Source organism: Plectropomus leopardus, chromosome 1 (genome assembly GCF_026936395.1).
Source record: "Plectropomus leopardus strain MGB_pleo_1.0 chromosome 1, ASM2693639v1, whole genome shotgun sequence".
In the NCBI taxonomy this organism is placed as follows: domain Eukaryota; kingdom Metazoa; phylum Chordata; class Actinopteri; order Perciformes; family Serranidae; genus Plectropomus; species Plectropomus leopardus.
Window position 1 is genome coordinate 34837045 of NC_142176.1, and position 8284 is coordinate 34845328.

The 8284-nt window shown below is 41.6% G+C and overlaps 1 protein-coding gene across 1 annotated transcript in view; it reads right to left on the bottom strand.

Annotated features, from left to right (window-relative positions):
- The window catches only part of cskl (c-src tyrosine kinase-like), a 53329-nt gene extending 47212 nt beyond the window's left edge, over nucleotides 1-6117 (bottom strand). Inside the window, exon 1 of the mRNA XM_042483755.2 lies at nucleotides 5850-6117. The gene's annotated coding sequence lies outside the window, so the exon portion shown is untranslated. The remainder of the gene's footprint in view (nucleotides 1-5849) is intronic.
- Between the last annotated feature and the right edge of the window lie 2167 nt (nucleotides 6118-8284).

The window sequence follows — 8284 nt, forward strand, 5'->3', positions numbered from 1 at the left end:
ACCTCCAGAGTCCGTGGGCGTAGTGAAAGACTGGGCATGTGTCAGGCCTGCGGCTCGACTCATTGCCTACATTGTGCAGCTAGCCAGCAGTAGGCGTGGCAGTAAGAAGCCTCCCGGCCTTCAAGGAGCTGCCTGACTGACCGGCCGCTGCCCAGATGGAGAGGCCTCGCTGAGTTTGCACGCAAGATGGCAGCCACAATGCCACTATTCTACTGGGCAGCGTGATCACTAGGAAGGAGGGTATGAGGGGGGGTTGCCTCTATCACAGCTCAGCAGGTGCTGAACAGAGAAGATAGAGTCACACAGCAGTGGGGGAAAGTAAAACTAATGATGACTGTGGTTCTTGTTTCTCCACTGCTGATTTTTTTAGACAGCCAGGCCATGTTTATACAGCATCTTTAGACAATTCTCTAGTAACATTAAATGAGATAGCATGATGTATTGTTGTGCTGCTAAAAGCTGGTGTTTTCCAGCAATGCATTTAAGGAGAAAAAAATACGGACTTCAAGCCACCGTGCACCAAATGTGTGTGTGAAATAATCAGCTTACTCAATCTCTGATATTATACTGTCAGAGACTAGAATATAAGGCAAAGAAAATAACCTACAGACTGAGATGAAATGGCAGATAGAGCCATATGCGTAGATTTCAGTAGCAGAGGTCTGTTTGATGCTAAGATTTGGGGAGGACCCCAAACCCCCTGTTTCTTATGAGTTGCCCCAGTGTTGAAAAAACCTACACCCTTGGTTAGAGCTTAAACAATGAGTTGATTAACAGATCTGTCAACTGACAACAAAAATTAAAATGCAACTATTTGGTAATGGATTCATTGTTTAATTTGCTTTTTAAAGAGGTATTTCACTGCTGGAAAGAAAATCTACAACTGACAGACTTCACTGTGCCGCAACTGGTCAGTTAATGCTCCCGCTTGCAGATGACATAATGCAAACTCCTCATTTGACACAGTGGTGGCTGGCTGATAACAAACAATCTTTTAGTCGGGTTTAACGGTAAGCTAAAATGTGTCTGAAAATATTTTTGGTGAGATATAGGCTAAGCAGCAACAAAATCTTGAGAGAGGACCAGGTCAGGTCTGTCTCTTGATGCACTTCTATACTCTTTGTGTCTGTGGTGGCAGCACGGGTGGCGAGAAACAGCCCAAGCCAGCAAAACTCTGCCGAATGACACGTTTCGCATCATCTGACAGAGTTTTGCTGGGGGGCAATGGGGAGATTTTCATGTGGTGGCAGCGGCATCTTGGTTGCTTGGCAACGATCATGGTCTCTGTCAAAAGTAAAACTTAGATAGCGACTGCAAAAGTTTCATCCTCATTGGAAAGTGATAGTTAAGATATGCCAAGGAGGAAGAAAAAATGCCAACTTTCAACGGAGACGGATCATCCAGATCAGCTGCGGGCTGAAGGAGAGCTCTGCTCCGCTCCGCTGCGCTACTGTGAGGGACAGACAGTAGGGGAGACTGGGGACAGTTGTAACACTGTCTCTTTCAGCACCCATAACTTGCTGAAAATGTGCGTTATAGCTCTCAAAGTTCTTTGGTGGAGGCTTCAACAGACAGTAATGTTTAGAACTGTTTTCTGTTTTATTGTTTTTAAAATTAAAAGAAAAATACACAAGAATGGCAAAGACAATGCAGTGCAGGGAGACACAATAAACCCACTGGACTGGTTTGGAGCCTCCACCTAAATAATGTAAAAATTTTAGTAGATATGGAATTCTGGTCCTTCTAGTGTTAACATCAGTTTTTATTCAATAAACACAGAGCCTGTGGTTGTGACCTACAATGGCTGGAAAAATTCACCTGGTTCAGACACAACTAGGAGAGAATGAAGAAGAACAGGAGGCTGAAATGTTCTGCCTCTGGCTTTGAACTGTGCTCATAAAAACTAACTTTAATGCAACCGCCCTGTAATGGGGCAATATTTTGGTTATGTTTAAAGGCTTAGTTTGTATCCTGTGAACTTTTTTCTTTTGTCTTGTTAAAGGAATAGTTCACATTTTTGGCATTTTCCCTGTAAATTAATATATTTTTATTTTTTTTAAATATTATATTTAAAGAACCACTAAAAAACACTTAAATAAAATATATTTACTGAGAGGAACCATTTTGCCATCTTTTTTAGTTATTATAAACTGATTAGCCTTAAGTATCTGAAACTGTGGTTAATTGGCATGAATTTAATATGTTATGAAAATGATAAACCAAAAACTTTTTTGCCACCACCGCCTTATTTGGAGCCATGAAAAACCCTGATGTACACATAGTACCCACATTATTATGATGCAAACATGGTTGAAAATGAACAAAGTATCCCTTTCAGCAAAAGTACTGAAAATGTCTAAAATGTTCATGATTTCTGCTTTTTATCAGCCCTTTTTGATTGTACAATGAACATATTTGGCTTTTGAGCTATTAGTCATGCAAATACAAAAAGGACTAATCAATCAATCTAGATAACAATCAAGAGATTTATAGATAATTCCAATTATAATTTACTTTAGCCCTAATAGGAAACCATATGTAAATAAATAAGCAGTATGTGTTTGCTTCACACACACTTGTTTACCGTATTGTGATATGATACATCTGTCTCTACACCAAAGAGGAAGAACTGCAGGTGCAGTGCAGATCAGCTGCCAGTTTCACTCTCTATCACTCCTCCTAAAGTAGTGGACCATGTGCTGCTCGCCACTTTGCATCTTGCAATGTCTACAATATAGCTGCACAACTCAGAAAGTGCACATATGTTATCAGACACAATAAAATACACCACTGTGTGCACTGTGGGTGTATTTGGGGCATAAAGACTCACACTAACACACTATACCAGGCTGCTGAAATGCAGACAGCCATGAGGTAAATGATGTTGAATGCATGTACGCAGTGATACAGCCTACTGTGCAGAGAGTATGTCTTGCACCATCTGTGATGTCCTGTTGCTCATGAGTGTCTGTATACTGTTAAGCTCTGCACCAAAGTCACCACGATAAATCCCTCCTCTGTTATTGCACTTGCTGATTAAAGGGACAGCAGACATTGGAGAGAAGAGGCTGGAGGGGAAGAACGGACTAAACGCGGTCATTGTGTTGAGGTCAGCAGGGCCTTGGACAGGCTTCAAATGTGCAATGAGATGGTCAGTGTACAGACAGAGGGGCCATTACTTCCCTGCTGAGCACATAAGACAGGCTCAGAGCTTAACATAAGACAGTAACACAGCTCAGCTACTCGCAGCTTTAAGGATTGAACAGACAGCGATTTCTTTTTCAACATCCTCATAACTCATTAGGAAAAAAACAAGGGGCCACTGGCCAACATGTAGCTGGGCCTGCAGGCATGATTCCTGTCACCTCTAGTCCATGTCAAGCTGCCCCTCGATTAGACTACAACCATCTATCCATCAGTCAGTCAGTGAGATGGAGTGAGAGCTATTGACAAAGAGGAGATAAGGAATGAAGGAACTAAGGGTGGCAGAAGATTCAATATGTGAGTTTTCTGCTACCTCTGACATCACCAGTGGAGAGCTGTGCAGTCTAAATACTGAGACCAGGGCTGAGTCATGCTGGTACTTTGCACATGGTGCTGATCTAAAACAGTTTATGTTTAAAATCACTTCAATTCTTGCACCAAAATAAAAAGGCATTCACTGCAACTCTCAATGCACTGTGTTGGACATCCTTGCACACCGGCAGCAGCAGGTTATCCCTGACAGACGCGGCATATGGATTCCTAACATGTTGCAGTCTGGTTCACCAGATTCCTCTGGGGATAATGAATGCCAAGCCCCAACACCCCCACTTTGCGCCAACCAATCTTGGTAACACTCTTCTCAATTAGAAAACCCGAAGCTATCATGCTGCTTCAGCAGCACTCTGCACTGACTATAAACTGCACAACAGTTAAGACAGTTGGGCATCTATATGAAATAGGAACTATCTGACAGCAAAGACACAGACACCTACTCTAACTAATTTTTGTTTTTTTTTAATCACTTTTTAGGACCCTTAGACAAAAAAAGAATTGAAATTCTGAAGACAAATTTTCGCAAGGCAAACAAGCAAATTGTGTAAAGTAAATATCAAATCAGACAGTCTACTCGCTAATGCATCTATCTAGATCATAGTGCAGTATCTAATTGCTGATCAGCCTCAAGCTGACTAAAAATCAGCTATCATAATAGGCAAGATCAGACAAGATCTGAAGGGATGATAGTTTTGATTTTGAGCAGCAACATGTCAGATAACATGCGCAGACACTGAGATAATACGCTAATCATAAGATTTGTTCCCTGAAAACAACCCAGGAGTAAGACTGTGAGTGATAATGCCTGTTACAAACCATAGAAGTCGGGCATTCTTCACCTACAGTACATGGGAACACCATGTAACAATGCACTTCAGACACTACATCACTTTTGTCAGTCGTGCTGCAGCTTGCAGAGGTATGTGCATTTTTTCAGTCAGACAGTTACCTTGAAATACTGAGTGAGCACTAATAAACAAAGCCAAAGCTGCAGGCTACAATGCTGATTCATGAAACACCAACATTTAACGATGGCTCAATTGAATTTATTGTTATGCATTTTCTGCTCTTTAAGCTGAGTATGAGCAGCAATTCATGCTGAAGAGTCCTTGAGCAAGATCCTGAGTTCTAACGTTACCAGGGCACCAGGATGGTGTTCAGTGGCTTCACCTGACCTCTGACCTCCCTGTGGAGGGGTGCAAAAATATCCCTGTGGGATAAACAGTACTATCACATGTGGGTGGTTTTGTTGTTGTTTTTTCAATTAGCTGCTACCATTAAAAACAAGGCAACTCTGTTAAAGGACTTTTCCAAAATAATATGAAATTAAGTATTTCAATCAAAGACATATACTAAAGAATGTTTCAAAGCAAAATACATTATATTAAAAGAATATCAGCGGAGAGATACAGATTAGTGTTTCCACAATGCAAGGGGCTGAACCTCAGCTCCAGCCCCCTGTTCTGATGCAGCGCGGAGGTGGCTAAAATGACTGAGTCCATTATCGGACAAATTTATTCTTCCATGCTTTCCGTCCGCATTTCCGAGCGAAATATAAAACAATACCAACCAGCCGGCGCACAAGTTTCATCCGCACAAGACCACTATTTCAACAATTCACTAACTATCTCTATACAGTCGGTTCAATGACATTTTTACACAAACCCAATACGGCGCAGCCGCCTGGGATACAATGCTGCATGGTTCCTTGTTTCACTGAGTCCCAGCTTTATTTTTTGGGCTTCCCTGCAGCAATGGTCCATGCTGTGGCAACAAATACGACGAAGAGTAAGGTCAAAATCATAACGCGTTGGGCGCAACAGAGACGTCCGATTATGGAACCAGGGGAGAAAAAGGTGGGTGACTCGGAGGTTTTGGGCACCGCCATAAATTCACCCCCAACAAAAACACAATTGTGGATAACAAGAACGAAAACCACAAACGTCGTTCACTGTTGCGCTGTTTGCGTTAATGTTCTCGCTGCTCTACTGTCAAACCCGATGAATACATTGGGGAACAGACTGGAGATGTAAAATCTGTTTGAGACCTAGCATAAATCGTGTCCGATAATGGATCTCTGACGTTACTAGCAGCTAACGCTAACAGGTTTAACGCTCTGTCCACTGAAACCCGTTTATCATAACATTTCAAAGCCGTTGGTGAATGTGAGGTAAACCCCAGATAAATACAGGACATGTAGCCAAACAATGAAACCTCCCTGTGCTATACCGAAGCTACCCGAAGCTAAAAACGTTGCAGCGGCAGCAGCAACACAACGAGACAAAACAGTGACTGCGCTGAAGGCAACTCACCCAAAAGATACCACTGTAGTGTCGACCAGATGTTGCTGCAAATTAGCGATGAAGGCCCATCAGGAGGACTCCTGCGGTCGGGGGGCATCCAGGTATAGCGGCGTTAAGATCAGACAATCCCAAACGTGGCTTTGCTTTGACGCTGGTCCGTACTCTGTCTGCATATGTGTGTATGTTTGCGTGTGTGTGTGGCGGAGCCGCGCGAGGCCTGCTGCTGCTGCTGCTGGAGGAAATGGTCTCCGCCGCTCCGTCAAAGCAACACGCATGCGCGGAGGAATAGCAGAGCCACGGGGCGCGCGGTCTGTGAGCACAACCGTGTGGCCAACAGGTGAGACTGTCAACTGATGGACGACTTGTTACTGAGGGAGGAGATTCCCCCTGAGCGGCCTGCCTGCCTGCTGCCCTTCAAACCGGGTGACACTATGGAATGCAGTCGTGCAGGATGCATGTAGCATATGTTGTATTATAAAGGGAACATCTTGTACTTCTGTATTCATGCTAAGTGTGTCACTGCAGTCAGGGACGTATTACATCAAATTCGGGGCCCTTTGCATTAGCAGACTCTGAGCCCCCCCCACCCCCCCTTTTCCTCTCTCGACCAATGACTTGTCTCCAGCACCTTTTTCAGTTTACTTTCTTTCACTTTCTTTTGGTTCCTTTCTTTATTTGCATGCCTGATTTCCCGTTTTTGGGGAAAGACATGAAAGTGTAGCCTACAGTCTTTACTCATTCGACTTTAGACTAAACTATTTTGCGGCTTTAACCCTTAGGGCCCGCTTTAATATTACACTCAATCATATCGCTCTGCACACAAAATGTGCTTTACAAAATCAAGCTTTACAAAATAGTATACATTAATATTATTTTCTGCTTTCATTGAGTTTTTTTTTAACTAAACCTTTTTTTTATCACAGTCTGGGATATGTCAATGATTTGCAGTAACATTGATTGTGACAGGGCACCTAGTGGAAATAGTATGCATATTCTATATATGTCATATATGGTTAACAAAATAAATGAATGTAACAATTTTGTTTACACAGTGTATTTTAGACTTATTGTAGGAGCTGAGATGGAAATTCCAAGATCAAACAAAAATGCACAAGCTTGCCAAAATGTATGCCATATGCATGAACATAGCCAAAATTATTTAAAAAATGAAGAATGAAAAGCAAGTAAAATGCACCAAACAGTCTCTAAGGGTGTAAAGGGTGAGGGGGGCTCAGAATTTCCACTGATTTTTACATACAAAGTTCAGCCTTTCAATCAAATTTATGTAGCTAATTTTACTTTACTTATGGCACTAATAACTTAGAAATAAAACATTCAAATAATATCAAACTTTTCAGCCCAGGCTTTTGTAGAATAAATATGAGGGTTGCTGGAGCACCTTCACCTACTTCAAAGGTGCATTGAGAAGGGAGGCGAATCAAAGGCATAGAAACTCCACAACACTTGTTGTATTTAGAACATCTTTGTTAAAAGACAAATGGGTCTCGGCTTGTGGCCTGCATCAGGGTCATCATGAATCACATTACAAACAGCCCTTAAATAAGGTATGGATAAACAGAAAAAAGAATCGCTCAGGGGCCCATCTGTCCCATCCCCCAGTACAAACTGGACCCCCACACCGGTGTTTCTAATTGACATCTCCCTGAGGATAATTGATGTGACCAGTGTTGTTAAAATATTCCATGCAGTAATTGCATACAGCTGTGTAGCAGTAGAATAGGCAACTGTTACAAAACACACCATTTATGTCCTGTTTGACATATAATATAATATAATATAAATATAAACCTAGATAGGTCACCTGTGGTCTCTATATTAACTGTTTGCCTCTTAGTTTGTGGTTGTTTGAATAACTGCAAATAGTATTATAGGCTACTTACTTAAACATGTCTAGTTTGTCTGTGTAGGGTCCCATGCAGACTATGTATTGGTCATAGTGGTGGCTGAATTCCATTTAGCTGCTTCATTTTCAGGATCATGTTTTTTTTTTTTTTTTTGCTTCCTGGCTTATCGTCACACTGTCATGGTTTACTGAGACTAGAGCAGAGCCACTCTTAATGCTATTACTATTACCTGTGCTTTTCCAGCAATGAAAATAAAAATTTAAAAAATGCTGTAAAAAGGCCCATTACAATGTGTTGAATATCTTTATTGTATTGATAGAAGTGTTTAGAGTTGCTTAAGTAGAAATGATCACTGTCAGAAATAGACTCCACTAGAAGTGGCTTATAATAGTACTATGAAATGATGCAGAGTGGCTCAGTCAACAGAATGGCCCCTTTCAGACTGTTGTATCATTGCATAAATATCACTGATGCATTCATGTGTAATTAGCATTTGAATGTTGCAGCTGGTCAAGATGGAGCTAATTCTGTCTCCATCACTGGGTAGTTGAATCCATAACAACACATCATATTGTATAA